Source organism: Alligator sinensis, unplaced genomic scaffold (assembly GCF_000455745.1).
Source record: "Alligator sinensis unplaced genomic scaffold, ASM45574v1 scaffold268_1, whole genome shotgun sequence".
Lineage (NCBI taxonomy): Eukaryota > Metazoa > Chordata > Crocodylia > Alligatoridae > Alligator > Alligator sinensis.
Window position 1 is genome coordinate 4,332,879 of NW_005841853.1, and position 26,338 is coordinate 4,359,216.

The following is a 26,338-nucleotide window of genomic DNA, read 5'->3' on the forward strand; positions in this document are numbered from 1 at the left end:
TTTGAATAAATTAGCTAAAATCCTTCCTGGGGACCTTGGAGCTGCAATATGGCTCCTTCTACCACAGGGTAGCCAAGGCACAACTGAGTCCTTAAAATCTGTGCGCAGTCTGGAAATCCAGAGCAAAAGCATTCTGTTTAAATGCAAAGAAATGCTGTGGTACATTTTTTAATTTTAAAACCAAAAATTGACATGAGACACCTCAGATTAGGAGAAGGCTTTTTTTTTTTTCTCCCCTCTTTTTGTACATTTTGCCATTTCTGTCACAAATCACGGAGGTCAATCTGCTAGCCCATATAACCTCCAGGGAATGAGTAACTGGAAATCCATCTCACAAGTTAGAGGGAAGAAGCCCACCTTACTGCATGTTAACAAAAAGCGACTACCCAGACAGTGCCCCCATTCACAAAAAACACAACACCTCTACTCCCAAACCACTCACTAATTGCTGAAAGCTGTCAGTGTTCAGTAAGAACTCTCTACCTATTAAAGTCGCATTTTTGGAGAGGTATAAACACCCTGAAATTTTTAAGCTCCCCCTTTTTTTCTTTTTTGTTCATATTTTGGGGGACACAGGACAGAAAGAAAAAAGATATTTGCTCACCCTGTTAGAGTTCATCCTAGGTGTATAGTCAGTCGGAAAAAAAGGACACCCTAGTGTAGCATCTGACAACCGAAGAGCTGCTGTACAAGGACCAAGACAGGGTACCATCAAATATAAGAAGGGTGTGGAAAAGCCGGAGAGAATCCAAAGATGAGAGACAAGGATTATAAAGGGATACAAGACATATGAAGGAAAGTTGAGAGAACTAGGTATGTTCAGCGTGGGCAAAAGTAGGTTAAGATGGAGACATCAGAGCAGTTTTCAAATATCTGAAAGGTTGCCAAAAAGCACTGAGAACTTCTGTTCTTCCTCGCCATAGAGGGCAGGACAGGAGGAAATGTGTTTAAACTGCAGCCAGGCAGATCTAGATCAAACCACAGGAAAAACTTCCTAACTGTGAGAACAGTAGGACAATGGAGCAAGCTGCCTAGGGAAGTTGTAAAAATTCTTTCATTGGAAGTTTTCGAGAAGAGACTGAATAGGAACCTGTCTGGGGTGGTTCAAGAATAGTTCATCCTGCATTCGTACAACGGGTTAGACTTGACGACCCTTGGGACCCTTTACTAACTCTCTGATAGAGGCCCTCTACCAACTCAACGAGTCTCTCCAAGTTACAAGTTCTCTAATTCATTTTGTACTGGCCATGTGTTGTTCCCTCATAATACAGTGTCACATCTTGATGCTACTGCACAATTTGTTCTGCAATAATATTCACGATTCAGAGATTGATGGTAAAATCGTATTACAGAAAAGAGGTTAAGATGGGAGACAAATTTTCAAGTGTTTTATTTGTTACCAGTGACAGACTGATTGCATCAAAGCCTTAAGTTTCCCATGATAGATATAGATGAATAATATACATATACATATTGTGTACGCATTTAGAACTGACTTCATTTTTTCTTTTTTACTACAGCCCTGTACTCATTCATGATGCTTTGCCATAGTGATATTTAAAGATGGGATGGGATGGTATAGTAAGGTTGCGGACTATTTGGTCATTACCTGCTTGAATGCCTACAAGCGAAACATTTAGCTCACAAGCAATGGGAAAACCTACGGTATGTCCAAACCAGGTAACAAATGAGAGGGATTTGCCATTGTTCCCTAGGGAGTACTACTCCCACACAACAGCTCGTATTCAATACTGTATCTTTGAGGTTTGAACCTTCAACATACCGCTAGAGTTAGCAGCCTGGGGTGGGTGAGCCATAGCAATAGGTTTGGCATTTCTGTCTGATCTGGTCCTGCCAGCTACCAATGGAAACTACTACTGCAGTGGGCTCCTCTCTCCCCGACAGAGGTGGTCTCTGAAGATCACGGTTATCCACACTGCTGTTCCCATAGTGCCTCAACCATGTGTTGCCTCTGCCCATGCTGATCCTGGATGTGTTAACACAGTTAACAAAAGCATAACTAAAATCAATTTTAGACACTAAACCAGAGCGTGGATATTTTCTACTATAGTCTGGCAAGACAGTGAATTCTTTTCTACTGCAATTTAACCTCATGCCTTTAATGCAACTCTTAAAGCGCTGCCTCTATATTCTAGGTCAGAAGAGCAGGTTGTACAAGAAAACCAGAGCTGGTCAAACATTTTCCAATAAAAGATTTTTCCTCAGAAACCGTGGATCTGATGGGAACATGTTGATTCCATTGAAAATGCTCAGCAGAAACCAGGCAGGCAGGCCAGCTAGTCTGCCTGGTTTCCTGCCAGGCTGCCAGCCAGCCAGCAGATGGGCTGGCGGGCATCCGGGTTCAAATGATTAAAAAAAATATATCTCGGAAATGAAAGTTTTCCACAGGCTGAAAACGCTACATAAACCCTATTTAGATATACACGTATCTGGGAGATGAGAAGGGAGAAGAGAGATTCACAGAAGTTTAGGGCTGGAAGGGACCTCATGAAATCATCAGGAAAGACTGCTGGTGGCTGTCCTATCCAAGTAACAGTTTCTCTACTAATATATACAATTTGGTGAAATCTAGTGCAGTTCAAAGATAAAACGTTATCCCTAGCCAACGTGGGGGAGAAGGGACACTGAATGTGTTGAAAAGAGGACACTTCTGAAAGAAGATACAATGGGTGAAGAAAGCCACGTGAAAAAAAAAAATACTAACAAAATGAGAGGCAGAAAAATCTGTTCTCCTATTCCTCTACAATTGAAAAAATTTAGGAACACAGAACTGGAAGGGATTCTCCTGGGCCATTAAGTTCAGTCCCCTGAGTCTGCAAGCAATCACAAACCTAAAAACTCCCCAAAATTGCCAATTCAGCCCTCTTACACACTGCAGAACACAATAACCAAGGTATCAAAAACTCTGCAATACATCGTAGATAAAAGCACAGTAAAGAGACACTGCCGATACCCTGCTAGTGCAATGACGGGGAAGCAGTTGGTTAATATATGCTCAGAAGATCATAGGAAAGGACTGTGTCCTGAGCTGCAGAGGAAGACAACCCCCCCAAGAATCTGTGTCAATTTGACATAGTGGGAAAACGACAAATTTGACCCCATATCTGGCAGTCAGTATGACCCTAAATGGAAGAGTAAGACCCTCTAGGCATGGACCTCTGAAATTTCTAAGCAATGGCAGGAGCATCAGTGCACCCAGTCAAACCCCCACCAGGCTTGGCTGTGGCTAATATCTCAATGATTCAATAGAAGTGAAAACATAACCAAAATACCCACAGAAGCCAGCAGCTTTCATAAAGGGGGAAAAGAAAAATTCCTTCTTGGCTTCTACTGGCAAACAGAAAAAGCCCTAAAGCATAGGATTACCAGATGCCTGCCACACCTTCATGCCCTGAACAGAGGCGTTGCAAAACGTGATTCCACATATCTCACACACATTATTGAGCCAGCGCTCCCTGTCCTATCATAACATAGCCTCCCAAAGCTAATCCAGGTCAAACTTTAAGGTTCATATTCACACTGCTCAGAAGACCCTTCCAAAACTCTCCTCTGCTAGTGGCATGCCTTCATTTAATTTCTAGTATGCGTGTATCTGTGGCTAGTTTGCAGCCACTGGATCCTGTGTCTGTGCTGTTTTTTCAGCTTATAATGCTCTTTTCCTTCCCTAACACTCACCCCAGGAAGCACTTGAAAGGAGTAAACATATCCCTTCTCAATCCTCATTTTCTTAAACTAACCAAGTCAAGTACCTCTAAGCTTCTTTCATGTGAAAAAATCTCCATTCCATTAACTAAATAATCCTTCCCTGAACCTGTCTGAGTTTTAACCTTTTTTTTGTGAAGATGGTGACCAATACTGCACACAACAGTCTAAATGGGGTCCTATCAATGCACTGTACAATAGAACCGGTGCCCCTTGTCTCTGCCAAATATACCCCAATTAACAGACTCCAGAATTACATTAATCTCTTCCACAGTCACTATAACACTGGCAAGCTCACTGTCATCCTACAGACAACCATTATGCCTATACTAGCAAATTGTCCATCAAGAATGACGGGCGAGCGGGGACGGACACAGGCCTCGGTCTGTCACCTCTCCCCCACCCGCCGGGTCGGGTCGGGTCTGGGTCTGCCCCCCCCAAACCAATTTGGGTCCAGGCCCGTTCCCACCCTGGCCCACCAGTTCAGAGCTGGGCCCATTCCCCACCGCCAGGCCAGTTCCAGTCCAGGCCCATTCCTCACCCCCCTCCCCTGCATCAGTTCAGGTCCAGGCGCCGCACCCCTGACCGCCTGACCCACTCCCTGACCCCAACCACCTGCGCCTCCTCCTGTCTGCCTGCACGCGAGCCAATCACCCCCTGCCCCATGGGCGGTGTATGCGCAGCTGGCCCTGAGCATTACATTACGGACAGACAGACGCGCACAGACAAGGCTTTTATTATATCAGAATTCTTTTCTTTCTCAGCAATTTCCAGTGTTTGCACTAACCTTTTGATAGCCCCTAGACTCCTGTATACACAGATATACACACTTCTCTGCAAAATGTCATTTTACTTGATCAAAGGGCACTGAAGCCATAGCAGACATCTCCAAGTTGTACATGGACAATAACTGACAGCCTGTTTCAGGCACGTTTCAAGTTGGGGGGGCCAAGTGGCTCAACTCTATGCCCTGGGCCAGACCTGGAGCCAGAGCCACCATATAAGATAAGCAGCAGTAGGGGAACAGGCAGAAGGGGGGAGGCACCAGGGGAGTAGAAATGAAAAAGCAAAAGGCCAGGGGGACAGGTGGCAGGTAGGCAGGCCGGCCTGGGGGGGGGTCTCAATCTCAACTGGTATAAAAAACATACCTGTAATTTTCCCTTCAAACACTTTAAGCTGAAAAACTCAAAAGACTATGCTGTTTCAAGGCCTGGCTGCACCAGATTTATGAGTAGTAGGATCATAAGAACGTCAGGCTGGACAGGACCTCATAAAAAAGTCATCTAGTCCAGTCCCTGCTCAAGGCAGGATCATCTCTTAACTAAAGCATCCCAGCCAGGTGTCTGTCCAACCGGCTCTTAACATTTTCCAGAGATGATGATTGCACAATTTCTCGAGGTAGCCTGTTCCAGCGCTCAACCATCCTCCTATTTTCTCTGCTGCAGCTTGAGGCCATTGCTCCTAGTTATCTCCATCCTCTTTATAATCTCCCTTCAGGTGTTAGTAGACTATTTTCAGATCCCCTCTCAGTTTGTAGTATGTAGTATAGGAAAGATCCATGAAGGCAGAATATGCTGAGGTTGGGTCCTGTTTTGTTGTTTGAGCAAAGGAGTATTTGCTCTTGAGACAAGAGTCTCAATGGAGTTATGATTTATCCAGGCCTTCTGAGACAAGGCTAATAACTCTCTACTTCACTAGTTTCTGAAGCTGCTACTCTGCTATTGTTTCTTGGACAATAGGAAGAAGCCACGCAGCTTTCATTTGAGCACCTGCAGAAAGCTCTCTCTTCAGAAAGACTGAAGCATAAAAAATCCAAACACTGGTTCAGGCCCATGTGTATGCATCTGAAGCAGAGAGGAATAATGCAGTTCATAAATCTGTACTAATACTTAACTGTTATATGGCACTTTTAAACTCTAGATCTCAAAAAGTTCTTTACAAAGACCAATGGTCCATCTACCCCAGTATCCTGCCTCTGACAGCAACAAGAGTGATGGTATCCAGGAGCAATATGCACAGGGTAGATCTAGAACAGTGATTCTCAACCAGGGTGACGGGCAAACCAGGGTGCTGCCACATCCTTTGAAGGAGGCTGTGAGGAGCTAAGCAGATAAGCAGGTTTGCCCCTGCCTGGGTGATTCCCCACTGCCTCGCTTCTTTGCAAGGAGGCAAGCACTGAAATACGTTAGTTTTTGCAACTGGGTGCCACTCAATTCACACTTCGGAAGGGTGTCTCAAGTCCAGTGAGTGGTGTCTTGAGGCCAAAAAGTTTGAGAACTACTGATCTGGAGTGATCTTATCCCTTTCTTCCAACCCAGCATCCTCCACATTTCCCAAAAACAAGATCAGACCCAACATTTCTTTCTACAAACACCCGCGTACACCCCCACCCACCCCAAAAGAGGTTTTGTCTGTTCAAAACTAAGAAGAGAAGGTGAAATTTGAAAGACCTAAATTTAAATTAAAAATATCCTTGTTTTTCAAGTGCACAGAATAAATACAGGCTTGAAAGTAGCAATTTTACACTCATGAAAGCATTTGCTCTCTCTTGATCAGAACATGAGTGTACGAAAGAAAGTCAACAGCGCTCAAAAAAATGGGTAAAAACTCAAGTGCCATGACGTTGTTGTTATTTTTTAGATCCTAAAGTGCTTGCTTGCCTGGGTTAAATAGGTTGCATAAGTGCTTAATAGAACTGTTTGTTCAACTGCACTCACACTTGTACAACTTAGAAATCAAATAAATGGAACTATAAAACATTGAAAATTGTTCCCCCTGTACCCACCTCATAGCCTGAAACTGCGATTTGGGCATTGTAAGGATGAACTGCTATTTTCCTAGAACAATTTTTGAATATATGATATAAACATTTTTAGATATACATGCTACAACTTTAATGCAGACACCATGCATAAAAGCATGCGATGGAAAGGCAGTATTCCTGGGGTCTACTGCCTGCTCTTTTTGGACATTTGATGCGAGACCTCATACAGAGCATATCTTCTCTCTACCCCCATTTTCCCCATTACATATTAGTCTGATTTTTGTGTCTACAATTTCTTAAGGCTAACTTAAATCATGTTGTTCCTGGAACCCAAGGCAAGTGTCAGTAACTAATTTAAAACAGGGTTTAAGATTTTCAAAGAATCTAGGGTATTTAAACACAAACACTGTATTAAATCTAGCTGAACCTGGCTTCACTGTAGAAGAGTAGTTTGTTTTTTATTTTTTATAACCTTTTGTCATAATCGTTATCATCTTCATTTTATGGTTTATGCATCATTGCCTGTTCCAACTTCAAAAGCTTTCAGACCATCATTTCAATTATAGTAATTGAAATTTGAAAATTGAAATTTCTGACATGAGTGAGCTATCAACCCCCATGATCCGGCCTCCAGAATAAAAGATTTAATTTATAGATAGACAGATTATTGGGAGATGCGTCTAATTCCCCTAGACCACATGTATCAAATTCATCAAGCCCCATGGGCTGAATGAGAGGTGCAAGGCAGCTTGCAGGCCAAACTGGGCCCAAAGACTGTGCTTGATCCAGCACACAAAGCCAAAGGGCTGGTCTGAGGTGGGGACTGCATGCATTGCGTACCCGAGAACAGCCCCATGCACCAGATGCAATGTGCCCCCCAGACCAGCCCTGCGCGCCAGATGCAGCGCATGCCCCAGACCAGCCCCATCTGGGCATGCAGCACACACCAGCCCGGCTCCACAGGCAACATCGCAGGCCAAACAATAAGGCTCCGCAGGCCAGATCCAGCTCACGGGCCCCATCTTAGATACTGCTGCCCTAGACAGAAGGCAGATCTCAAACAGTGATTAACACCTGACGGACTAGAATATGTTGGTATCCATTTGTGAACTCATTTATTTGGTTTTGTGGACTTCATTTCTGTGCTGTTTTCCATTTAGTACTGAAGTACCATCTTGGGTCTGTGTTGGAAAAAACGAAACAAAACCTGAATTGCTGCCCTGCTTTAGGAGAAGTATTGAACATCTTGAAGAAGACTATCAGTGATTGAACCATCCACAGCCTTCAACTCTAAATGACTCAGAAATATTTTTGCCTTCAGGCTGTGGCATCTGGGGACCTTTGCTCCCATTCACTGATCATGGTTGTGAGCCATCAAACCATTTGCTGCCTCCACTACCATTTCCAGACACCTCTCAGCTGCCAGATCTGCTGCCACTGTGGTGGCCACAGCAGCTGCCCCTGTGCCCCAGGCTGGATCCAGCTCACAAGGAGCACCGTGGTCCAGATCCAGCCTGGGGCCCCAGGCAAGTCTAACACCCCTGCATTTACCCAATGAAGTGCAGTGCAGTGACTCGGCAGCACTACTGGGAAGCAGCTTTTATCAACTGATGCAGGACAAATCCTCCTGAAGCGGACATACAGAAGTCCCCCACTGTCTAGTAGAATGACTCAGGGCACACAGGCTGGTGTCAAGAGTAGATTAGATCCATCAATTGACCACGCATTTTGCTTAAAGCTTGGATATAACAGAAATATGAAAACTAAACCTAGTCTATCATTCATTTTCTTTGCAGAACACACATTATTTAGAGGTACTTTCATGTCCGATGAAAATTAAAAGTACTCATTAAAAAACAGGCTTGTGGTTTTACCATTAACTTTAAAGTACACTGAGATGTCTGTGCTGTCAAACGAAGAGTTTCTAGTTGAATAGCACGCTGCTCTAAACCATGGATAGTAATGGTATTGGCTGTTTCACACAAGCTCAGCACCACTAATTCGCTTGCAGGTCATTCACCTCAATGCCATATATAGTAATGGATGTCATTAGAAAAAGGTGAAGATGTAAAAATAAAAGCATTTCTTCACAGTTTTTGGAAAAACTTTTTTTTTTGATTAACAATGCTTCTTCAGCATCCACCTCCTCCAGCCATCGCTGAACAGAAAAAAGAAGTGACAGTCCTATGAAACAATTTCTCTCTTGAATGTGTAAGGAGGGGGCTTTCCAGTGAAATCACTTAGCCATTTTATACTTTCAAAGCACCATACAAAGAATGATATGCTCTCGTGAACACCCTGTGAGGAGCTATTACCTACCTTTTACAGAATGGGAAACTGAAGGACAAAAATATTAAAGCTGCTTACAGACGTGACCACAAAAAAATAGTGTTTTATTTCAGCTTGGTGCACCTGGGCACAGGCTCCACATTAGTCTGACCCGGCTTGCCCAACATCTGTATAGTTTGCATGATTCAGCAGGGCTTTTTTGGCACTTCTATCTAATAGCTGATTGAATTAGATATTAAATAAAAGCGCCAAAAAGCCCTGCTGAAGCACCCGATCTATACAGACATTGGGGAGCTAGGTCAAACTGATGTGCTTCCTCTTCCAGTAAAGCATGGGGTTTTTTTCTTCCATGTCTGTCAGCTGCCTAAGTGGTTATCCCAAGGTCAAAGAGGTAAAATAATTTGTACTGGCACTGAGAAGCTCCTAGTCCACAGTACCTCTTTACCTAAGACCATCTAGCACAGGGGTGGGCAAAATATGACCTGAGGGCCAGATATGGCCCACCAAGCCATTCTATCCAGCCCGTGGGGTCCCTAAAAAATTTAGAAAATTAATATTTACCTTCTCCTGGCTGCCTGTCAAAGATGGCAGGAAGCAGAGGCAATAGGACCCAGGGGAAACTGGCAGGACTCACCAGCAAGGCCAGCCTGGCCCCGGCCTCAGCCCCACCCCCCAGTTCTCAGCCCCCTCACACCCCTACCCCCCTCAACCAGAAGCTTTCACTGCTTCCCTGCCCACCCACCAGCTGTTCCATCACCACGTGGCCCCCAGCTGCATTGCTGGACTGTGGGAGCATGGAGACCATGTGGGTACCCCAGGTCCACGAGCAGGAGTGGGTGTGTGTGGGTGTCTGCAATGAGGGAGGGGGAGAGAAAGACAGAGAGAGCAATGAGGGAGGGAGAGACTCTGTGTGTGTGTGTGTGTGCGCGCGCGCGTGCAATTAGGGAAGGTGTGAGTACGTGTGTTCATAGGGCAAGTCCCACACACACCCACATACATACCCCCACAAACCCCATACCCCCCACACCCCACATATGCACACACACCCACATGCTCCCTCACCCCACGCCCACAACCCTATCCACCCCCAGACACGCCCACATCTGCCCCCCCACACACCCACACCTCCCTACAAACCTATAGCAATGCCCCCCACCCCCCACAGGAGTGGCTGAGGGTGCAATCCATCCCATCTTCCAGTTTGTTGATGGAGATATTGAACAAAACCAGCCCTTGTCTTTGTGCGAGTCACAATTAGCAGAACCTTTTGGAAAACCCCTCTCTTTACAAAGGACTATGGACCTCTGTTTAGTGTCGGAGGGGAATTCTACAAAAGAGGGCATGTGCTTGTGTGTACACATTTGTATGCGTATGCAACCAGAACGAGCGAGCCTCCCATCATTCTGTCCCACTCCCAGTGACCAGGAAAGGGACACCACATGTACTGTTCTCATCTTAGGTTTCAGCAACACCTTCAACATTATGGAAGTTCATCATGTGGACAACAGATATTTTGGGAGTGCCTTAGTGTTGGCTGCCAATGACAAGTTCATGTCTCTTTAAGGAAACTATCAGTTTCCCCAATCTGAGCTGGAAAATGTATTAAGACATGGGGTGGAGAGAGAGAGCATTAAATCAAGAAGGCATGATACCAACTCTTGGTCCCTAAATCCATGTAACAAGAAATCCCCAAACTGGCTCAGTAGATCCCCACAATTGACCATATGGTTAAAGTTATACCCAGGAAAGCCTGGTGACTTGCGGGGTGCTTATACACGAGCACAGAGGCTGCTCTGATGTGCTGGAATCCCAGCATGTCGGAGCAGACTTGATTAATTGAGTCTGCTGGAGCGTGACACCTGCCGGGCTCCTGCATCTCGTGCATCAGTGTCCCAGATCTTAAAAATGGCAGCGGGGGCACTTGAACTAAAGCCCATTGAACAAACTTTAGTTCAAGAGCTCCTGCCACCATTTATAAGCGCAGCAGCGCTTTATTTAAAGCAGCTCTTGGAGCCACTTGAATTGAAGCACCGCCCTCCCCACACCCAGAGCACATGCAGAAGTGCCCTTTGTTCACTTTTGTTTCATACCCAGTAAAAGAAAAGCAGCCTAGCAGCCACAACAACTGGGACCGAGCCCTGATAAAATTGCTTTATTCCCCACTGCACCCCACTTGGAGAGGACACAAATTACTCTTAATGCTCGTAGACTATGATACCTGCATTCCAAAATTGTTTCCATATAAAATACCACAGCTTCAGTAGTCAAAGAGTAACAATTTTAAGTATTCTCCCAGGTTGCTACAAACTAGGGAACTAATTTCACATCCCACAGAAAACTGCAGATCACCTGGAGGTACCAGGAGGTACTATCTTATTTATTCACCTCAAGGAAGATAAAAAGCGCTGTGAACCCAGATCTCCAAAGCCTAAAGTTATAGAGGGACAGAAGGTAATCAGTGCAGAGCGAGGGCAAATGGCTAACCTCCTGAAATCCTATGAGGATACGTTCTCCCAATACCAGGGCAGAGCCCACTGGTGGAGCCCTACATTCACAGTGAACTAGGGACCAAACCTATTTAGAAGTCCTGTCAAGTCTTAAAGCAATGAAGATGATACTAACTCAGAGAGACGGACAAGTCCAAGACCCAGAGTGATCAAGGAACCTAAAGCCCCAAGTGTAGCCCAGTGATTCTTATACCAAAGCTTGCGGGGCCTCTGACCGTATAAAGGTTTCAGGTAGGTCAATGCCATCTCCCACTTCAGCTCATTGCCAGTTCTTGGCAAACTTCCCTGACTCCTGTGAACAAATCATCAGTCTTTGCTACCCAAACAGGTTTTTTCCACTTCTACACAAAGACACTTGGGTTACAAGGGCTCCAGCCACCTTTCAAAGACTGATGGATGAGGTGTTACAACCTTACCATTACTATGCAGCAGCCTATTTAGATGAGGTTGTAATTACAGTCAGGACTGGCCGACGCGTCTCTAGAAATTAGCAATGGGCCTGCAGTCTCCAAGATTACTCTGATGATAAACCCAGGGATATGCCAAGTGGAAAAATGTGGCACTAATAAGGGCAACGAATAGGGTGTGAGAGGGTATAATCCCTTTGTGTAAAGGTTGAAGCCATGTCCAACATGCCCATCCCCAAAACCCAGCAGGATATTACAGACAGTGTTGAAAGTCACCTCACTGGCTACATCACTCATGGTGCTCGTGAAGAAGCCTGCCTGACACAATAAATCACACGGTGACCTCCATGTGACAAGGCATTTTAAAAGACTATGCATATTTCCACTAGTAAGCACATTTTTGGAGCTTTGACTTCACGTGACATTTTATTTTTCAAATCAATGCCTGACACAAAGCCACGAGCTGTTCTTTTCCAACAGTTCCAGAGTCATGACCAGCCCATCCTCTGCAGGAAGTTGAAGCTGCCCAACAAAGGGATGCAGTACTCCATCCTGTAACAAGACTGTCTAGACACCCAGTGATCCGTTATGGCAATAACATACTACGCCTTTGGTACCCTGTTTATCCTGGTTACTGGACATTCATGTCTGCAATGGCCTGACACTGTAAAAGCCTTTAATGCTTATGTTGCTGCTGGTACATGGATACTGCAAGCATTTCCATTCTCGGCAGAACAGTCCCAGAAAGGAAGGAAATTTTCTCAAACTAATATATTAAGGAACTCAATGATCAATCCACGTAAGGGGAGGATGTCTGTCAACTAAGGACCCTGGCAAAAGTTACATTTAAAATGCGATTAACGTGTTAACCACATTTTAAACAGTAACCTGGCCACAGGTTCAGGCAATTAATGGTATAGCAAAACAGGAAACCAGTCACAAAGTTATCCCACAAAACAGGTATAATATTTTTGTGGCTACTTTCCAGATCACCTTAAACTGAACGTGTGACAGGGTCCCCACCACAGGCTGTAATCAACAATCACTGATTGTCATTCTCAGTCCCAGGCCTCCAGCAGTTCATGCTGGGCTGCACACACCCAGCTTTCAACTTAGCAGTGTGGGGGGAGTCCAGGATCGTGGTCCTAGGATCCCCCTGCACTGACAAGTAATAATGACACAACTGGGATCTGATCCCTGATCCCAAAATTGAGTGTCCTGACATGAACATGTGGCGTGGCAGGAGGCGTGATTGTTGGGATCAAGGATCAGATCCCATTGTGACATTAAATGAACATGTACCATGGGCCTGGCCTAACTTTTTAGGAACAGGACTAGAATCTACAACCGAATGCAACAGTGTATAACCAAGGAGGGATCCTGCTAAGCTCTATAGCTACATTAATTAAGCAGGAAGAAGGAGCCGAGTAGAAAAGGTAAAGGAAAAAGTCCGCAACTGCTGCTAGGGTTTGTGGTCTCTCTCTCCTAGTATGAGGTGACTGTAGATGAGGTACATAAGCTACCTTAGACAAGCTGGGTTGGGTATCAGTTGCAGTTGAGCCACAGCAGCACAGAGCTCCTGTTGGCTAATTTACATGGCCAAAAATGTATAAAGGTTTGCTAGGCTATGCCTTAACAGGGACATAATTTTCAGCTATATGAAGGGTAAAAATACGAAACAGCAAGGGGATTCATTTAATGTAGTTTAGGATGGCACTAGAAGGTATATCTAGAAATAATGGACTGTTAAAGGGAACATTTATGCTAAATACCAATGGAAAAAAAGTGAGTCTGTCAAATATATTAGACAACGGTGGTCGGCCAGGAGAAGAACAGGAGATTTTGTTGCTTGGCATTTTAAAGTTAGACTGGACCAACCAAATGAAAGAATTTCCACACTGGCCAACTACTTTTCTATCTTTGATTTATATGATCTCTCATGTCAGTCTAGGGATACTACAAGGATCTAGGTTACACAACCTGCTGAATCGTTTAATTAATTATACAGCAAGGCTCCTCTGAGTCACATTGATAAGTGAGTCACATCTTTGAAATAGTACCTTGTCAAACACTGCACCTTCCCAAAGTATTAAATTAGTGTAGAATGTGTAATGTTAGAGGAATTGCAGGTGCTTGGCTCAATTTAATGACTGAAAACATCCTTTTCAGTGAAAGACTAATTCTGTAAAATTATTATTTAATTTTTCAGAGATTTAAAAACTCAGTATTCACTAGGATGTTTTTCATATTAATAAATAGAAAGAATATACATTTGGTACAACACCCAAAAGCCGTTTGACATGCTGCGATCATCAATCATTTCAAAACCCATGCGTTAGAAACACAGTCATTCCATTACAGTTAAAGTAAAATGAGCTGTATCCTGATAAGGTAAAGGCATTTTAAAATTGACTCAGCAATACACTAAACCTCATCCAATCTTTTAATAAGTCCAGTTTCTAGCTGATCTGAAACTACATTCAAATGAGTACATGTGGATTTTTTTTTTTTTAACTACAATCATAACTCTTCATCAGATTATAGCATGTTTTTACACTATCAAGTAACAACTATTCAAGACGGACAGTTTAAAACAAATGTCTATTACTGGATAATGACTAATGCAAATGAATCATATAAATGAAGACCAACTGTAAGGCTTGCCACCACAAATGAAAAACATCTTCATGTTTCTACATCAAAACAGAAGGACTATTAGGCTAAAGGAAAAACATTCAACATATTCTACATTGTAAATCCATTCAACAAGGGACCTTCAGTGACATACAACCATAAGGCACTCTGAGTCATTTTATGCATGGGTACAGTGGAATGAAATCCATCAAAGAAGTTGCATTCTGCTGTGGCAGATGACAGTGGGAAAAATAATATCCTCAGTGGCAGCTCTCTCCTCCGTAGAATATGGACGTAAGCTGCACAAATGACACCTTCAAGGGGGAGTGGGTCTGCCCTAACACTAACACCGAACATGACCCAAAACCATATGATCCAATACAACTCAGAAACTGTAGCTGCTATTCCCCACATACCCAGTGAAATGCACATGAAAAATATTAGCCTTGGGTGCGTACAGCCATTCGCTGCACCCAGTCTACGTTCGCACACGGCTTGCTTTAAATCACGCGAACAAAGACCGTGAGTCACGCGGACAAATGTTAGCTGCTCCCAGGAGCTGCGTGGGGAAACTGGTAGAAACAAGTCAAGGTGGAGGGAGGGGCAGCCAGCACCAGGGTGTGCGGCTAGTGCATAGGCACTGACTCCGTGGGTAATCTACGGCTCAAGCACCCACCGAGAAAAGTTAGTGGGTACTCAGGACCCATGAGCCACGTCGGGTGAGCTAGGTTGAAGTACTATACTACCTCTTTTGGGCGTACGTGGGGTTCCATCGTGACCGATAAAAAACCCAAAAAGCACCCCCTGGCAAAAACCAAGTTGGCACCTATTGGCTAGTGGGTCTGCAGGGAGGGTGAGTGGCAGGTGAAGGGGTGGTGGGGACTGGCAGGATCCGACCTGGCTGGCAGGTCTGGGGGGGTGGGGGGACTGTTGATCTGAGGTGGGAGAGTCAGGGGGCTAAAAACAGCCCAGTCAGGGTTGGGGGGGGCAAGAGGTAGGACAAGCACAGCCCCAGGGCTGGGACGAATGGGTGGGCTTGCCCAGCCCTAGGGCTGTCTTCTGAATGTATACAGGCGCTCTCTAGATCCGCTTGATCTGTTCCAGATATAAACTAGTTCACCTCCGCAGGTGAAGTAACTTAGATCAGATCCACCATTTTAGGGGCAATTTAAAGCCTTCTTAATGTCTGCACAGATGGGCATTTCAATCAACATCACCCTAGTTAGGTCAGTCTAAATGTAATGGCTGTACACACCCCTTCTTTGCTATATAAACAGCTATTTTATGTCATAGGAAATGGTACAGCTTTGACTTACTTTTTGATGATGTTTTCCCTTTCATGTGGCCCAGTCTCCATTTCCCCTTTCTACAATGCAACAAACAAAAAATGACATTAGAAAAGCAGATGCCAAAACTCCAGTTCTGTTTATGTTGTTGTTTTTATCTGAAGCTTGCTGCTTTGATTATACTGAAAGGAAGATTTTCTGTCACTCACTTCTGGCTCAATTAATGTGACTGATAGGGTAATTTCATACAGCGGTAATAAATTCTGTGGGGGCAGATGTGGAGGCAGTCTGGTGAATTGAACACAAAATCCCAAATTCTCTTCCAAATGTTCCCAGTGATGTTCCACATGACCAGGTTCAAGTCATTCACTTTCTTGGCGCTGTAGTTTCTCCACCATAAAATGGAAATATGAATCCCAGCCTCACTGGTAATTAACATTTGTGAAGTCCTTTGGAGATGTGAAGTGCTATATAATTGCTAAGTGTAACAATTTATTAAACTATCTCCTACAAAAGGACTCCTGTGACTTTTGTTAGCCAATTCAGATTCTCTGTTTATCCACAAAACTACATTAAAAGCACCAGCAAACATTTTTTCCACATTGTCACTCCAACGTGCCCCAGTGTTGATCTGGAGAAATAGTCTAGGAATCATTCAGTTCCTGTGTGTCATTCAGCCCCTAACCTCTGTTGAGCCTTTTGATACAGATGCCAAATATGAGATGGCAATTATGATGTGGATATCTGTCCAATAGATATGTGCTGATACACAACTGGTCACATATGGTACTGACTTCTGCTCATTACTTAGCAAGCTAAAATGTCAACCATAAGTTTAAAATGGTAGTATTTTGTATCCCTTGACACCATTTCGTTTTAACCGTGCAGATCTCTAGCACAACTACTTACAAACTCTCATCTCACATGGCATTGTAGGCAAGAATGAAGAAAGTCAAAGGCGCTGCAACACCCATCATATTAAATCAACAACAGAAGATGAAGAGGCACATACTCCAACACAAAAAAAATCAAACTACTGGAAATGTTACTCAAACACCACTCAAAAAAAACCCTTATCCTTCAAAGGGCTACAAGTGTTTTTTGGGGGAAATATGCTACCAAAACTCTACTCAGAAACAGTTCTGCTCCTATATTTTATGCATTTCCCATCTCGTTCTTTATTACAAAAAAATTCAGCATGAGAACAAGGGCAACTGTTTTGTCCAAGTATATCTGTTTTTGCTCCCTATTCTTTAATATATGACCTGAGCAGTTTTGTGACCTCAAGATGAATGGCCATGGGAACTGCAATGTCACCAAAGAAGGCAACTTCAGCTGAGGAATAAACACAAGAAGGAACAGATGAAATCTTAAGACAGCTATTCTATGAGGGCAGATGTGTTTAATTTCATAATAATAAGGAAAGAGGAAAACAAAGAAATGATATTGCAAATATGCAGAGGCAGTGTTATTTCCAAGCATGAAGGCCCAAATCCTGTTTCAACTTGAAGACACTTAAGTGTGATCCCTATTCCACTTCTGCTCAAGTCCCTGGAAAACCAATGACACAAAAGAGGAGTGAGTTCTCCTAGACCAGGGGCAGGCAATTATTTTGGGCGGAGGGCCGCTTACTGAGTTTTGGCAAGCCATCAAGGGCTGCATGACAGGCAACCAGGGGCAGATCAATATTAAATTTTGTAATTTTTTTACGGGCCCCGTGAGCTGGATAGAATGGCCTGGCGGGCTGCATTTTGCCCACCCCTGTCCTAGACCAACATACAGACATGCTAAAAAAGTTGACACGCAAACAGTTTTTCAAGGACTCCAGTAGGGTGGAATAGGATCAAATTTAGAGGTCAACAAGGATTTAGCCAAAAATATTCAGAAGTATTTCGGACCCAAAAACTAGAATACACAAAACAAACGGAGTCTCTGTCACAGAGGGAAGAATCTATAAAACTGACAATAGATCATGTGCAAGGATTTCTCAATGTACAGATAATTTAGAAATGGGGACTTTTGGTGTAGTTTCCATTACAGAATCATAACTCATTTCATATGGCCACTGTATTAAGTTTTTAAGAATGAGAAAGTGGCAGTTTTAAGAACTGGGATGGGAAAGAAATTGTAGTGTGAAAAAAGATACGACTTAGAAAACCTGAATGCTACTAATCTCAAACTTAGCAACTGAAAGGTTTTTAACTCTTCACAAGCATTATGACTAAATTACAAGCATCAAAGGCAAAGATTTCAGTTATTATGTGCTCAAATTAGAAGATCATAGAAATGGGATCACTTAGAGTGCTTAGAAAAAAACCGAACAAGGGAAGAAACAGAATGAATACACTCAAAATGCCATTGAATACACAGAATAAAACCATAAATAAAAGTCCCCTCGTAATTTCTTTCGAAGGTTAAGCAGATAAAATTATTTTAGAAACGGGTACGATTTTTATGTCAGCACTATCCCTTTAAATATGGCAACAATAGTTGATTCAGTGACCTCCTATAACAGGAAATTCCAGACTACAGTTGGAATACGGCTGACAATGGACTCCCAGAGCTGAACATACCCCGTGTGAAAAAGTATTTCCTTGCCTTTGTTCTAAAGTCATTTATGAGATGATATAAGTCACTACCACCTATTCTCTTGTGCTCTCAATAATTTCCCTTGGGGAACAAGGAGGGAGGAAGATGGAGCTACTCGCTATGACTGCAAAGCTCCATATACACTGCCCAGGCTTGTGTGCCCTGGAGAGGTCACTCCAGCTTCACTATATCTTTCAAGCAAGGATTATGTTCAGTGAACTGAGGCCTCAACCGGCATAATGTTATTGTCTCGCAAGACAGAAAGATGCCTACTGCTACCAGGGACAAAGAAACTGGGTGGACAGAAACAAGCTACCAGCACTGGTACAGGGAGGCAAAGTTCATCCATGGAAGTACGAGGTAAGGGTAGAGGATGCAGTTAAGAGTGAAGAAGCTGGGAAGCTTGGGGAAAAAAAAAGAATATGTTACCATGTAATTAAAGAAGATATCACACAGTGTATATATAAGGACTCATTAAATATCATGGTTTCGTGATTTTGAAGGCAGTTTCCGCAATCACGGCAAAAACTGGCGTTTCCCATCATTTTGGACCAAATCGCCCCCCAAAAATAAAAGCTAACTGGAGTACAAAGAAAGCACAGCAATCCCTGCAGCCACAGAGCACGTGGTTTGCGAGAGAGCTACTTCGAGGACAACCTAGTGACACAGACTCAGTGAAGGCGCCAATCGTTAACGAGAAAGGGTTTAAGAAGCCAGATGCAATGCTGCAGCCTGAAGATGAGTGATTGGCCTCTCAGCCAATCAGCAGCAAGGGATGGGGTTACCGGCACCCCTTGGCAAATCAGCTGCAAGGGAGGTGGGGGGCTTGCCATGAAAAAAAACGCTAAACTGGCTCCACACGCTGTGAGTGGCCTGCAAAAATCCCTGTCTCTCGCCATTTAGGTAGGTCCCTATATGTATGCACGGTCAGATCATTCCTACTGTATTTAACCAAAACCAAACCAACTTCAAATTTAAAAGGACTCCCCCAATAATTACATTATAAACATGGAAAATATATCAAATTTGTTATAATTTTCCATCCACAGAATCTAATTATTGAAGGGTCATCCTAAGTAAGCCGTCCCCACTACCACTACAGCAAGGCAAGCAGCGGCAATGGGGCAGGCAGCGGGGAGGCAAGTACCCTGACACCTGCCCTTTGCCACTTTTCCTCCCCCACTTATCCCCCTGCTGCCTATTGCCCCACTCCACTTTTACCACCTGGCACCTCTGCCCCTGCCACTTGCCTAGCTCCCACCTAGACGCACAACAGCAGTTGCAGCAGCGGATGCCCCAGCCCCAGAGTTACCACTGTGCATGGCTGAGCAGGGGCCAAAGTTAGCATGTGTCCTGCTCTCCAGGCCAGAGCAGTGCCCTAGCCAGAACAGGAGCTGCAATGGGAAGATAAGTGGCAACAGTGTGGGCTTGGGGGGTAGAGGGGGAGGGAGCAGAGGCTGCCGGAGACAAGTGGTGGGGGGCAGTAGCTACAGCTCTGACTCCAGACCCCAGGCCAGAGTCAGAGCTGCAGCCCTCCCTACACCTTGTACTCAAATCTAAGATGAGGGGCTCCCCCACACACATTGAATGGGGGGGGGGGACTTGTCTTGGATTTGAGTAAAAGCAGTCATTTCAGCAAATGCCTATTTTGGACAGCGAAGTGAAAGAATAAAGCCTATTTCAAGTGAAGATATCACACGGGCCTGGACTCAAAATGCAGACGCAACAGAGTTCTAGAAAACCCACTGCAGCGTACAAGACGGGCCAGTGTGCTAATACACCATAAATGAAGAGGAGAAAAGGAAACGCGTACACACATTACAACTTCGTCAACCGTGCTGGTGTTCTGGAAATGTCTCTGCAATGAAACATCTCCCAACACGGCACTCCTGCTTACTCTGAAACGTTTTCAGTGTCTGACAAATAGCCAGTAAAAAGCTAAAAGTGCTTTCCACGTAAAGAGGTGTTTAATTGTATCCGTCACTTTCCAAGCAAAATGCAATCTTCCTCTTGTGTCTGCCATAGACTTGTGGTAGCCTTCACATGTGCAAGTGGGTCTGCACTCTTGGTAAGGAATTTGTTTTAAAAACACTTATTATTAGAACCTCTTATTTCAAGATACAGAGAATTGGTAAAATTTGAACTGACAGCACTAGATTTCTCCATGGAAACGGCACTCAGCTGAAATGTAAGCTTTCCCCTCAAACAGGGGTCGTGGAGTGCCCCAGTGGTAGTGGGAACTGCCCTAGGCAGATGGCTGCATACAGCCCTGGACTTAGAAGGGGGCCAAGACCTGCTGTAATTTCACTTCCCCCTCAGCACACATCTACACCCTTTCCCACAGTAGCATACTGGGAAACAGCCCCTTTCCCTTATTTCACAGAAACAGCAAACCTGAGAATCCAATTCTTCCCAAGCAATAAGAGCAGCATCTGATTTCCCCACCTATGACAACCAGCACCACCACCTCTCAATCCCCCAGCCAACACACTCCCTTTCACTCTTGTGGAAGCCAGCCTGAGGCTACTGAACATCTTACTTCATACAAGTCCTGCAAATCCTAATGTCTGACCTGCCTAAAAAGCTCATCTCTAGGCATGAGGCCGCAATGCACATCTTCAGCTATGTTGAGTATTTGGTATCACTGTTAAGATCAAGAAGGATGGTGGTTGCTGTCAAATGGCAAGTTAGATTTTCTGACTGGAGTCCACCAAGAACTCACCTTAAGCCAATATCACATCAGCCATCACAGGGTAATTACTGCATTAACCCAAATCCAAGATGACTGAATTTAACATGACCCTTCCCTCCACAATTAGATTCTATACACGGAAAATTATACATTTGTTGCCATATTCCATGTATCGAATTTAATTAGTGAAAGGTCTTCTTAAATTTGCTCCCCCCCACACCCGCTGTGGTAGAGAAAGCAGGGGCAGAAGGCAAAGGGCCAGACTCATCTTGGATTCAAGTAAATACAATACTTTCTGTTGCCAACTACCATCCTCAATTAAATGCGACTTTGTAACATATAGATTGAGCTATACAATCCCCAGACCTAATCGAGATCTTTCAGATGAACGTCTAAACTGCATATAAATACTTCATATAAAATACTTATTTTAAAACAGGCAACACATCTTCATCTCACAAGACTAGCAACTGTTAAGACCGGCACTTGATGATGTCCGAAGTGTGACCAGAAAAGCAGCACTCGCAGTGCTGCACAGATTTATGTGCCCACACTAAGGCTTAAAATGGCATTAAAAATTACAGGAAGGCTTTATCATTATGGCATGGGCATATCCATAAGCAAGCTACAGAAGGAACAACGTATTAAGGATCGACAACAACAACAAAAATCCATCTTCTTTGTAAGGCAGAAGATCTGCATTTTTCTTTCTTCCCAAGCAGAGCTCCATGTGAGCCTCTGGAAGAATTACATAAAAGTGCTTCTACCTAAAGAAAATATTTCACAAGATAATGAAATCTAAGCTGTTTAAAAAATAAGACTTACCTGAACAACAGCAAACTCATTTCCGCCTGATTTTCTTTCACTATGGCGTAGCCAAGTGCCTCTATACTGCAATCTTTGCTATTCAGCCAAGCAAATGCAACACCTGTGGCAGATTTAGCAGTATGGCCCAACTAAACCTCCACAAAGTGGGTGGCAAATTTTTTTGCATATGAATTGCCTGGCCTACTTACTCAAGAATAAAGCATGCGTGTCTGTCTTAAGTGGAGGTGTGGCGGGGATGGACTGATTTTCTACCCAGGATAGAAGCGTGGAGATACCGTAAGATGGCTGCGGCTTCTTTTCCTTCTTTCCTCCCTACTAGCGGCCCTGGACAGCAAGTCTCCTATAAACCGTTTCTAACACCTTGCCTCTTCCTGTTCCTCCCATGGGACTTTCTATTCTCTGAGGGCAGGACTTCAGGGTAAGAAGATGGCAGGTAAATGTCCCTCAGGGTAAGATGCATTCGATATTCAACTGTTGATGGCTCTCCCGTTCTCTCACTAAAAATGGATTCTATTAAAAAAAGTACTTCACTCGGGCTGCAAGCAGATGTTGCCTTTGTGCCACCATAAAAATGTTTGTGGCAGCACACAGTGAAAGCAAAAAGACGTCCACACACTTTCTTACATCCCAAACAACTAACTTTGTGGCCGAGACAAAAGGCAGTATTAATTTGTGGCAGATGTCTGTTGATTTTGAGGCAGGAGAGCAAAGGCAGCCCGAAGCTACTACCCACACTCTCCAAGCACTCTGCAGGGGGAATTCCCACGGCACACAGGATCAGGCCCCTAAAGCCCAGGAACGCCAACCCAGGTTTCCCCATTTGCAAAGGCACACCCCGACTGTTGTCCTGAAGTATTGGGCTCCTAGTGCTCCAGGGAACAGGAAGGATTTGAGCCTGCAGGACAGCCGGCAACACCTGCTTCACCCAATGAAGTGGATCAGCTATGTGGGGACACATCCCAGCATACCTCATCTGCTTCATTTGTCCATGCCTGTTTATAAGTTCAGAGTCTCATCGAAGTGCCGAATCAAAGTACTAATTCTTTGTAAACCTATTCAGAAAACCCCACCTGACTGCCCTGCAAAGCTGAACAAGAAAGGAGCAGAGGCCACTAGCAATCTAGGCAAAGTTGCTTTTAACACATGTTAATGTAGTAGTCCTGGTAGGGAACAAATCTAAATAATTATTTGAATTCATTTCTTATTTGTATTTCTTTTTAATAAATGGAAGGAGATCAAGAAAATTAACATACTGAGCAAAACCAGCTGTTTGCTAGTTTAAGAGCTTAGTATGTTTCAGGTAAAAGCTAAAGCTCCTCCCACTTTTGTAAAATAAGAAAAAAAAAGGTAAGAGTGTGGACCAATTCCTAATACAGTTCTTTGTACTAGCTACTGAAGTGTGCTTGTTCATGCTGTGGTTATTATATCTTCAAAATATTTCATGACCATGCGAGTAGCAGCCTGAATCCTGGATTCTCTGACTCATTATGTTCTTCTGCAAAATGGGTTAATACTTTTTACTTACTTCATGGTAGCACGGAGAGTTTTAAAAAATTTAAGGTTGTACAGCCCACTCATACCCAGGATAAGAGGTATAACAGCTTGTATTACTGTCATAATATCAAGAAAAGTACACAGAATTGAATCTGTATGATTTTATTTGCTGTCCCATAAAATAATTTTAAAATGCTTCCAGGTCACATCTGCCACAACATAACATTAATAATTTAGGTACTGTTTACTGGATAGTATGCAAGGTCACATGGGAGGATTACTGGCATCATGATAAATGAAAGCAGACTGGTAAAGTGTATGGTTTCTTCACTGAACATCGTTCCGCAGAAGACTCTTATTAGCAAGCAAGACCAAATCTGCAAAGTACACCTAGATACCATAGTGAAGAAGTGTTTTGGAAATATCTAAACAAGATAAATAAGGCAACACTAAGTGCTTTCAATAACTCATTCAGCCAACTGCTCAAGCACACTTCTAGATCAGGGTCATGACTACTAAGACACCATCACTGCACTGTTTTATTTCCAGAACTGTGGTTTTCACATTGTTCAGAAATACTCCATTTTGTTCAGAAACTAACGAGACTCAATCGGGATGGAAGTCTGCTGCGCTCTGAGAGGCCTTTTTGCAATAAGGTTTCCAAGTTACGACAGAAACCAATGGAGAAAGAAGACTGAAGCAAGGTGTGCAATATCACAGGAACACTACTCATACTCATTTGATTGTGAACACTCATCTGGAGTATTTATCATGAACAAGAACTAATATAGAAGAAAATTCTCATGGAGTTCACTATAAAAAATCTCCAAGTTTTGCAATGTATTGACTAAAAAACTCATATAAATGCCAGCACTCCTCCTCAAATTTAATACTGCAAATATTATCCTGACAAATGTTGTAATTAAGACAGCATTAGCACAAAATAACATTTAAATGCATCTCAATTTTTGTTCATAGAAATCCATGTTTTTGATGCCTTCAGCCTTACCCTAGACTCTCCATGCTCCCCATCAATTAGCAAATAAACATTTCCTTTAGCAACAAGTAAAGATGCAGCAGGACATACCACGTTCATCCAAAACTTTAAAAAAACAGAGATAGGAAAACTGAAGGGAAACATTTCTGGAGATAAGTGTCTTACAACAGTGTTGATGGTGCACTCCAAGGGCATCGACGCTTTCATGTTGATTTCCAACAAATACCCAAAAGTCATAAGTACTTCAATTTTATAAAATGTGGTGACTTCTTATCCTTTTATATCAATCACATAAAGAAGTCAGTACGCCTGATTGTCACATATGCCATTCACAAATCATTTTACTTAACAATCTGGTCACTTGCTAAGATTCTGTATTTGAGGACAAGCGAAAGGAGTCAAAGTGCTCAAAGGCTTAGAGGCTGCTTTGTTTTTACATTTTAGTAAGTTTTTTCCCCCTAAAAAATAATGGCTTAAAGCTCTGATTACTCAACGTCATGTGCACCAGTCACCCAGGAAAGCTACAAACCTGTGCTAACTTAAAGTTGACAACTATCACCAATCTCCTTTGACATTGAACAAAAAAGCTATGACATTCCTCAATATTTGTTACATAGGATCTCTCTTTGAGGAGATATTTTGGCTCAAAAGAACAAGTGAGGAAAAGGATCTGGTCCTGAAACTGCTCTGCATGTGCTCTAAAGACTAAAAGATAATGAAATCCTTTTCAAATTAATTTCAACAAGAATGCTATGCAATTAATGTTATGTTAAAATATCCACAAATTGAAACTAGATAAGGAATCCTACAGGAAGTTTCACCATGTCAAATTTAGAGGGCTCTGCAGGTAAGCATACTAACTTACAAAGATATTTGCTTGACCTATCATAGAATCATAGGACCACAGAAAATTAGGATTGGGAGGGACCTCAGGAGGTCACATCTAGTCCAACCCCCTGCTCAAAGCAGGACCAGCCCCAACTATATCATTCCAGCCAAGGCTTAGTCTAGCCAGGTCTTAAAAACCTCCAAGGATGGAGAGTCTACAATCTCTTTGGATAACCTGTTCCAGTGCTTTACTACCCTCCTAGTGAGAGAGTTCTTCTTAGTATCTAACCTCAACTTTCCTTGCTGCAACTTGAGCACATTGCTCCTTGTTCTGTCATCTGGCACAACTTAGAACAGTTCAGCTCCATCCTCTTTCAAAACCCATTTCAGGTAATCAAAGTCAGCTATCAAAGTCCCCTCTCAGTCTTTTCTAGACTAAATAAGCCTTTCCTCATAACTCATGTCCCCCAGACCCTGAACCATTTTCACCGTCCTTCACTGGACTCTCTGCAGTGTGTCCACATCTTTTCTGTAGTGGGGGGCCCAAAATGGGACACAATACTCCAGATGTGTCCTCACCAGTGCTAAATAGAGCGGAATAATCACTTCCCTTGATCTGCTGGCAGCACACCTACTAATGCAGCGCAGTATGCCATTAGCTTTCTTGACACCAAGGGCACACTGCAGGCTCATATTCAGCTTATTGTCCACTGTAACCCCCAGATCCTTTTCTGCAGAGCTGCTACCCAGCCAGTCAGCCCTAGCCTGCACCGGTGCATGAGACTGTTCTGGCCTAAGCGCAGGACTTTGCACTCGTCCTTGTTGAACCTCATGATATTTATTTTGGTTCAATCCTCCAATTTCTCTAGGTCCCTCCCAATCCTAGCTCCACCTTCCAGCATATCTACTACTCCCCTCAGCTTGGTGTCATCTGCAAACTTGCTGAGGGTGCACGTTATGCCATCTTCCAGGTCCTTGATAAAGTTATTGAACAAAACCGGCTCCAGGACCAACCCCTGGGGCACTCCACTTGGTACTGGGTGCCAGTTAGACATTGAGCCATTGATTACTACCCTCTGAGCCTGATGATCCAGCCAGTTCCCTATCCACCTTATAATCTGCTCATCTAGCCAAGACTTCTTCAGCTTGTCTGCAAGAAGATTGTCAGAGACCATACCAAAAGCCTTGCTAAAAATCAAGGTACACCAAATCCACTGGTCTCCCCGCACCCACAGAGCCAGTCATCTCATCAAAGAAGTCAATCAGGTTGGTCAGGCAACACTTGCCTTTGGTAAATCCA

The 26,338-nt window shown here is 43.6% G+C and overlaps 1 long non-coding RNA gene across 4 annotated transcripts in view; it reads right to left on the reverse strand.

Annotated features, from left to right (window-relative positions):
- Positions 1-26,338, reverse strand: part of LOC112551581 — a 156,903-nt gene that overhangs the window by 64,441 nt on the left and 66,124 nt on the right. For all 4 annotated transcript variants that reach the window (XR_003095888.1, XR_003095889.1, XR_003095886.1 and 1 more), the window contains exon 3: positions 15,641-15,690. This is a non-coding gene — a long non-coding RNA (uncharacterized LOC112551581). The remainder of the gene's footprint in view (positions 1-15,640; positions 15,691-26,338) is intronic.